The sequence below is a fragment of the Elgaria multicarinata genome, chromosome 1 (assembly GCF_023053635.1).
Source record: "Elgaria multicarinata webbii isolate HBS135686 ecotype San Diego chromosome 1, rElgMul1.1.pri, whole genome shotgun sequence".
In the NCBI taxonomy this organism is placed as follows: domain Eukaryota; kingdom Metazoa; phylum Chordata; class Lepidosauria; order Squamata; family Anguidae; genus Elgaria; species Elgaria multicarinata.
This window is the reverse complement of record NC_086171.1, coordinates 192,056,782-192,065,896: the sequence shown is the minus strand read 5'-3', so window position 1 is coordinate 192,065,896 and position 9,115 is coordinate 192,056,782.

Genomic DNA, 9,115 nt, shown 5'->3' with positions numbered 1-9,115 from the left:
GCTTTGAGACTGATTTTTAGTTTGTGTTATCTTTGTGTATAAATCCAGAAGGCATGAAGTTCAATATTATTTATTTTATTTTATTTTATTTATTACATTTTTATACCGCCCAATAGCCGAAGCTCTCTGGGCAGTTCACAAAAATTAAAACCATAATAAAACAACCAATAATACCCTACCCAGTGCCTGTTTACCCTACCCTGTGCCTGTTTGCATTCTCTTCCCCTCCTTATTGTTTTATTATGATTTTATTAGAATGTAAGCCTATGCGGCAGGGTCTTGCTATTTACTGTTTTACTCTGTACAGCACCATGTACATTGATGGTGCTATATAAATAAATAAATAAATAAATAATAATAATAATAATAATAATAAAAACACAAATACAAAATACAGTATAAAAAGCACAACCAGGGTAAAACCACGCAGCAGAAATTGATATAAGATTAAAACACAGAATCAGAACAGTAAAATTTAAATTTAAGTTAAAATTAAGTGTTAAAATACTGAGAGTATAAAAAGGTCTTCAGCTGGCGATGAAAGGAGTACAGTGTAGGCGCCAGGCGGACCTCTCTGGGGAGCTCATTCCACAACCGGGGTGCCACAGTGGAGAAAGCCCTCCTCCTAGTAGCCACCTGCCTCACTTCCTTTGGCAGGGGCTCACAGAGAAGGACCCCTGTGGATGATCTTAAGGTCTGGACAGGTATATATGGGAGGAGGCGTTCCTTCAAATAACCTGACCCCAAATCTTTTAGGGCTTTAAATGTTAATACCAGCACTTATCCCACACTTTTGCATGTATGGGATAAGTCGGTGCATTGAGTAAAGGAATAACTAATCATATCACAAAGTTATTTATTTGATAATATTTCCTTTGACTGAGCATTACTGAATGTACAGCTGAGACCTATTGCAAATGGAAAGTGCTCATGGTTATCATGAGAAAAATACTAAGCAGTACAGAACTCCATAAGGCAAGGGCCCTCAGACAAAGCGGCTTCGGGCAACATAGAATCACAGAATAGTAGAGTTGGAAGGGGCCTATAGGGCCATCAAGTCCAACCCCCTGCTCGATGCTCTAGCCTCTTAATCATTTTAGTTGCCCTTTTATGCACTTTTTCCAGCTCTATAGGATCCTTTTTTTTTAGGTGTGATGACCAGAACTGTGCATAGTATTCTTCGTGTGGTCGCACCATGCAATGTGGGAAGCTGTCTACAGGAAGGAGGCAAGACCATCACCATTGATATGAATCAGCCTGAAGAGGCAGCCAAGAGGTTTGAGCAGAATGTCCAGGATTGACTAGACAGAATGTTCATTGGGTCAATTTTAGACACATACTCTTTCATATTTATCATTGCTTAGAGTTGAAGCTACGTTAAAGTGTAACCCATCAATGGAAATGACACCACAAAATCCAATTTAAACTGGCCAGCTGACATTTCCTCACTGTTTTGTCATTGTCTGGGCAATTTGTCCATAGATAGCTATCTCATGGATCTGGCATTTTATTTCTATTATGAAGGAGGCGTCTTATGCTGAATTTGACTATCCTCTGAGCCTAGTACTACCTTTTCAGAATATCAGCAGCTCTCCAAGAAGTCAGGAAGGGTCTGTCCCAACCTATTTGCATAAGATATCAGAGCGCTATTCCTGTCACAAATGTGGTGGCAACTGGAGCCATCAAACTCCATTAGCTTCTAGCATTTTGGGAAAGAGAAAGTCATATAACAGATACACAAGGAAATGTACTACCCTACCAAGGAAATTGCTGTTGTAACCATTTTTCATCAGTTTCTGGGCTCTTCAAGGCTATCCTTCTTCATTTGATTGCTTTTTCTGGTTTACAGGGATTATGATCATAGGATTTCCTTAAGATTCATGGCTTGGTTAAAAAACCAAAACCAAAAACCTCTCTTGCTTTTGCAAGCCAAAGAGCTTTCTCTATTCCCTTTGCTTAGTTGAGACCAAGTTTGTAGCTGCTGAAGAAGAGACCATTCCTTTTCAAACCAAAAAGCCCATATATCAGCATATAGAATTCCAGGAAAGAGCCTTTGGTAAATTTCTTAAAGTGCAAAATGAATATGAATCTTTAGGTGTGGTCATCAAATTGTACATAAACATTATTTTTTTGCACAGTGTACGTTACTTCTATAGTTTATGTTTGCAATTTCAGGATATAGCTATCCAATTATATCTGTGGTGTAGCTGTCTTCCCCCAAAGAATCCTAGGAATTGTAGTTTGCTGAGAAGGCTGATCTTGTTTAAAATCTCTAGCCTTCTTCACAGAGCTAAAGATCCCAGAATTCCCTGGGGCATATGTGAATGGCTTAAATCAATAATGGTGCGAAAACTGAGGTGGGAAGGTCATGAATCTACCTTGATACTCCTATGTCTTGATACCAGAAAGATATGACAGTGTTATAGTTGCTCAAACAAATAACACTTGACAAAGGTCATTGATCAACCCATGCAGGTCACCCTGCAGTAAATGGAGGGAAAAATAAAGGTGGAAAGGTGAATGTGACTGTATTTCTTTGTGCTGTAAACTGCCTCACGGGGACAGTAATATCTGTACTAATTTTGAACCTGACTGCTTCTGTTGGCCTGTAGATATCAGATTACTTTAACATCCCAAAATGCTCATTCCAGCCGGGAATGTGTCAAAGGCCTCACTGATCTTCCTAGCCTTGGAAGTCAGGTGATGCTAGAAGGTCAAGCTGGTGCTACTGAGGGATATTTAAGGAGGGGAAACTGATGTGCTGGTGATTTCCCTCAGTCTGAGCAACTCCCCCAGTTGGGGTGGCCATGTGTCTTAGTTGAAAGGGGGCAGTCCTCTATTTCAAGAGTTGTCAGAGGACAGTCCTCTAAGGCATTTTCTGTTTGAAAGGTAATTGAATTTAAAGATAATGAGCCATAAGAAGGGAGAGTAGGGCCTTGAAGTTGCCCATCAACAGTTAGCAACTGGACAGGCATACAGGTCACCTGACTACTCTTCCTCACCCTGTATTGTATTTCCATTTATAATGATTATTTCTAAATTCATGTGTTCTCCTTTTTGGCAGTGCATTTCCTCTTTTAATCATGCATAAGTAGCCACCCTCCCCCCAGTCCTCCTGCCGTATCTCCTAATTTCTGGTTTCCAGCCTGACTGCCTTTCTTTCTCCAGCCTGTCTGTATTTGGCTGCAGTTCACCTTCCAGAACTGCCAAGTTGGGATTGTGTGTAGGTGTTGTTCATGTGAACTGGTGGGAATTCTCTGGATCACCCTAGAAGCAGGAGTTGAACAAAACCACCTATGTGCATGGTCACCATGGCAATATCTGAGGTGGTCACTCACTACACACTTGAAAGTGCTGGGTCATCCCAATGGCACCCTACTTTCCAAGCAATTACTTGAGTTCAGCGACACTCTGAACCCTGATTGCTCCTCGTACAATTGCATTGGAGGAAAGGAGGTGGAATTGCCTTTATGAACCAGTCAGAACTTTCAAGGAGCTGTCTAAGGTGCTTCAGCATTCTGACTGAAACCTCACTGCCCTAGTGCCATCACACTCACCAGCCTCCACTGAATTTAACCGTTGTTATTTGAACTTCCCTTGAAATTTCTAAAAGTGTTTCACTTCAGCAGAGCCTTTTAATTTTACCTCACATTTCCTTTCAGGCAAATTCAGTGGGTTGAAGCTCTATTGGGTCTCCTTTCTCCACATCTTCTTGAAGTTGACCTTCCATCCAAAAATCGAAAGGGAATAATTCTGTACAGTAGAAAAGTCAAAAATATGCACCAAGCAATGGACCAGGTTCCCCCCCACACACACACACACACTCCTCAAACTAAATTAAGAAAAGATGAACCTCAAATACAGGCTACATTTTTGTTTGCTTGTTTGAAAATATGTGGGTAGATGCCTTTCCTCTTTGGGCTTTATTTATTTTCCTTTATGTTAAATGCCATCTCTGGCTCTAACATGCCAGCAACATTAATTACATTTTTGGGCTTGCTATAAAAATTCCTCGCTAATCTCACAGAGATAAAAAGGGTGATAGTAATTACATATAAGAACAGAAGCTTGAAGATATATGCACTCATAGTTGCTCTATAATCTAGCTATCTATAACCAGAATCATATTCTGCAAGTCAGAGGGAGAGAAGGTGGGGGCTAAACAGCTGCAGAGTTGAATGTGAGCCAGGATTCCCCAATCCTAGAATGATTTTTTTCAGTACAACATATTATTTTAAACATGGTTAGGCCTCTTCAAAGGTAAAAACCCACTCAAGGGGGCTTAAAATAATAATAGAATATGAGTGACACAAAACTTAAAGCCACTCACAACATTAAAACATGCTCTTCCCCCCAACCCAACCCCGACTAAAAAATTCCATTCAGCAGCTCACTAAATTAACATTTGTAGATGGGCCGTTGCTTCTACATGCTACAAAAAATGGAGAGAGAATTGTGGACTGCACCACTTTTGGAGAGGGTCATTGTTGGCCTTGAATGCACCACAACTGCCTAAAGGCTGGGTAAGGAAGGAAGCAGTTAGAGTCCCTTCATGGTATGGATAGAAAGCCACACAAATTGCTTCATGGTTAGAGCCAAACTGCTACAAGTTTTTAAGTAGGCACCCTATTTCAGATATTTTTATGGATGTACCCCACCACCCTGCCAAGTCACTTCCGTTACAGAAGGTACCCAGATCTGATGTGTTATGATGATTTTTGAGAGGTTCTGTTTGCTGATCAAATGTCACAACTACATTTATGTAAATCCTTGAATTGTGTAACAATGTACACAACGGGTAAATTAGTCAGAGTTTCACAATTTCAGCCTGGAAAAGATGGGGCATAGTTGAGCTGCTGTCACTATCCTTTGGTAAGATGATTTGTAATGAGCTACAATGGCTTGTGGTGCAATCTTTCCACAAATGCAGACCAATGTAGTCTGTTTGTATTGGTATTTCTGGTAACTGGCAGCTCTGCTCACCACACTTCAAGAAGGGTGCAGACAATCTGGAGGGGGTTCAGAGGAGGGTAACGAGGATGATCAGGGGTCTGGAAACAAAGCCCAATGAGGAGAGACTGAAAGAACTGGGCATGTTTAGCCTTGAAAAGAGAAGGGTGAGGGGAGACATGGTAGCACTCTTCAAATACTTGAAAGGTTGTCACACAGAGGAGGGCCAGGATCTCTTCTTGATCATCCCAGAGTTCAGGACATGGACTAATGGACTCAAGTTACAGGAAGCCAGATTCTGGCCAGGCATCAGGAAAAACTACCTGACTGTAAGAGCAGTACAACAATGGAACCAATGACCTAGGGCGGTTGTGGGCTCTTCCACACTAAAGGCATTCAGGAGGCAGCTGGACAGCCATCTGTCAGGGATGCTTTAAGGGGGATTCCTGCATTGAGCAGAGGGCTGGACTTGATAACCTTATAGGCCCCTTCCAACTGTACTATTCTATGTTTCTATGACCCCAGCAGCACATAGGGTGGCCAGGTGTCCTACTTTACAAAGGACAGTCGACCATTTGAAGAGTTGTTGGAGGGTAGTCCTCTCTTTGAGGGTGTCTTCTATTTAAAGACAAAGAACCATCAGAAGGGAGAGCTAGGCTTTGAAGTTACCCATCAGTAGTTAGTGCCTGGGTTTGCACAATAGGAGGGTGGTTAATAAGCTATGCTGGCTTGTTAACCACCTGTATGTGTGTTGGTCATGTGCTGCTCGATTTACCTAGTTACCCTCACCAGGTGCAGATTCTTGTGATGTCCAAACATGATGAGAGTGGGTGGTAAAACTGATTAACAAACCACCTAGTTACCCTGGAACAGGTCATGTTTTCTGGGTGATTTGGTAACTACCCCAGCTACCCACCTTCATCAGGCTAGGACATCACAACAAGCCATGCCTGGTGAGAGTAATTAGGTCATTAGGTAATTAGGTACATAGGAACATAGGAAGCTGCCTTCTACTGACCCTGTTCAGATGACACGCTAAGCCACAGTGGTTAAGCATTTTGAGCTAACATGGCTTACTGTGTCATGTGAACTATGACTAACCATGGTGGTTAAATGACCATGGTTTAATCACGATCATTAATCACATAGAGTGCTGAGACTGGCAAATCTAAAAGCAAATATGTTGCTTTTCAAGAACCAAGGAAATTCAATGGGTCTTACTTTGAGTGAATACTTAGGAATGGAAATTCAACCTGTGCAAGAATTGAGCCATGCCAAGTTGGAAACAGATTGGTTCATGCCTTGATTTTTAGGACTTTTTAAAAAAAGTCCTATGGTTTTTTTTAAAAAAAATCCTAAAAATCAAGGCATGAACTGATCTGTTTCCAACTTGGCATGTCTAAAGTCCTACTTAAGAGCTACCATGCTGCCAAGTTTCATCTCTTTATGTATAATTTCATTTTTTTAAAACTTGTATTGCTCAAGGTCATAGACTCCAAAGAGATTTGTTTTTCAACTTTAAAAAAAATCCTAAAAATCAAGGCATGAACATACCTGATTCAAAGTTGGCATGGCTAAATACCTACTAAAGAGCTACCATGGTGCCAAGTTTCATCTCTTTATTTTTAAAAATGGGGGAGATATAAGCATTTTGGTTAATTTATTAATTTGAAAAGTGAGTCAACACATAACACTAGCTTTGATTTTATATTGAGTGTCAACATGGTGTAACATCCTGGCTGATTCTGGGTTGGTTGTCAACTGTATAATATCTGGTCAACCATTACAGAAAGCCATGCAATTCATTAAACAAAAAACCTATGGTTTACAAAGCAACATTAAAGCTATTTGATTTTTAAAGAATTTTTATTCCTTGAGTCCATATCTGACTTCATATTGTGATACAACCACTTATGGAGCTTCAGAGCTGATCAGAGGGGAGTGGGAAGGGTGCAGGAGAAGCACCCCATTGCACTGGCAAAGTGGGTGGGAAGGGGGAATATTTCGAGGAAAGTTTTCCCTTCCTTTGCCCACCCTACTCTGGCAATCCAGTCTGACTGGGAATCACAATATGGATATATACTGTTCAGGCTCTTATTAGCTATGATGGGTTTTAATATTGATAACTGGGGAGGAAGATATGCGTTTGTGTGTGTAGGGAGAGGTTTGGGGCTGGGGAATCTTATCATGAAAGAAAAGCACTACCAATTTTTTAAAAAACCTTTTAAAGCTGGGAAAGCACTTGAGCCCCAAACAGTGCTCTTCTATTTTGCTATGGCTAGGGCATGTAGTTTTCTCAAGATATAGGAGGTAGCCACTTGTTTTTTGACTGCCTGGGGTTGGGTGTAGTTAAGTAAGATTCCCCCCAGTACTGAAAGCAAGGGGAAAGCTAATGTATCCTCTGCATCATTTCCATCCCATAGAAATAAAGCTTCCACCCACACTCTTTCTTTCGTAAAAGTCTGTAATCCAATGCTTGGGTGCAGGATCCTCTTCATTAAGAATGGGACACTTCTATTGCTTTATAATGCAATGCTAAGGTTTTAGTGTTAGGCTAATAATGCATGCTAACTCAGAAGCAAGTCCTACCAATTTCACCATGGTAGCTCTTAAGTAGGGATTTAGGCATCCCAAGTTTGAAGCAGATTCGTCATGCCTTGATTTTTAGGATTTTTTAAAAAAAAAGTTCAGGGGAAGAATAGATCTGATGGCTATAATGGGCTGTATATTCCAACTTTAAAAGTCCCATTGTCATCAATGGGGCTTATTCCCAAGTAAGTGTATTAAGGGTCTTATGTCTACCCAGAGTAAGTCCTGGCTTTCCTGGGGGCTGCAAGGAAACAGTACAGCAGACATCCCCTCCCATCCTTTGCACACATGCCAGGGAAGGAGGGAGGCACTTAGAGACACTCTGTGTCTTTTGAAATTGGTAGGGCATGCTTCTGAGTAAGCATGCATTATTAACCCAACACTAAAACCTTAGCATTGGGCAGAAGGCAGGATACTAATACTAATAGGAAACCCAGATTTAAAAATGGGAAAGAAAGCATTTCTGTGGAGGACATGGACAGATAAGATGATTTTTTTTACTTTGGATCAATTAATAGGCGCAGATTATGAGTTTTTGTCCTTTTCAGAGTTGTGTGTTAAATACAATTTACCTGCTATGGGTCAATGGCAATACTTGCAACTGCAACACTTGCTGGAATCTAGGTTTGGCCCAGCTGCTTTTACAGCTTCAGAGCCTCCAGCATTGTTAGAAACACTTTTAACAGCTGAACTAACATGTCGATCCACTACCCATATATACGTATTTAATAGCAGCAAGTAAATATGACACCCATAGTTTAAGACTAGATTGGAATAGAGAATTGGAGTGCCCTATATGGCCTAACCAATGGACAGTTGCTCTAGCATCTGGATCTGAAACTGCTATGAATCTCAGGTTATGTCTTATTCAGAAAAAAAATATGTTTCAGGTCTATTGGACTCCACAACGCCTTTTCAAAAAGGGTTTGTCTGACTTGCACAATTGTTGGAGATGTAATGCATCTAATGCTTCTTTAACTCATATGTTTTGGCAATGCCCAGTAGTTGCCCCCTTTGGGGAGGAGGTTATAATAACGATAAACTTTGTGCTGAAACAGTCTATAATATGGAATAATGTGCAGCTCCTCCTAAATTACCTACCGGCTTCTTGGAAGTTAAAACATGGTCAGCGCAGATGGATCTTCAGAGCCCTTATGACAGCTAAAAGACTTATACTCTCACATTGGAAGGACAAATTCACATCTCCCATAATGCAATGCATCGAGGACCTAATAACATTATCAACTTTTGAGCATATAGATGCAACTTGCAAGTGGATAAATATATGGATATCTGGTCTGCTTTTCTTGAAACCTTTGTACAACTCCCCCCCCTTTTGGGGGGGCACGGTACATATGAAAGAAATGATAATTTTATATACACAATGTATGAGGGTTTTTTCTTCATTTTCACAATGTATTTTCTGTTCTGTTTGTTGATATTCACAATAAAAAAAGTTAAAGGAAAAAAAAAAGGAACGAAAGCTGAAATGCTACAGAGCCAGATAACATATTCAGAGAATAGCCTGTATTACTGCATGCTGGCTAGTTAAATCCCTAGACAGCTTCAAGATGTG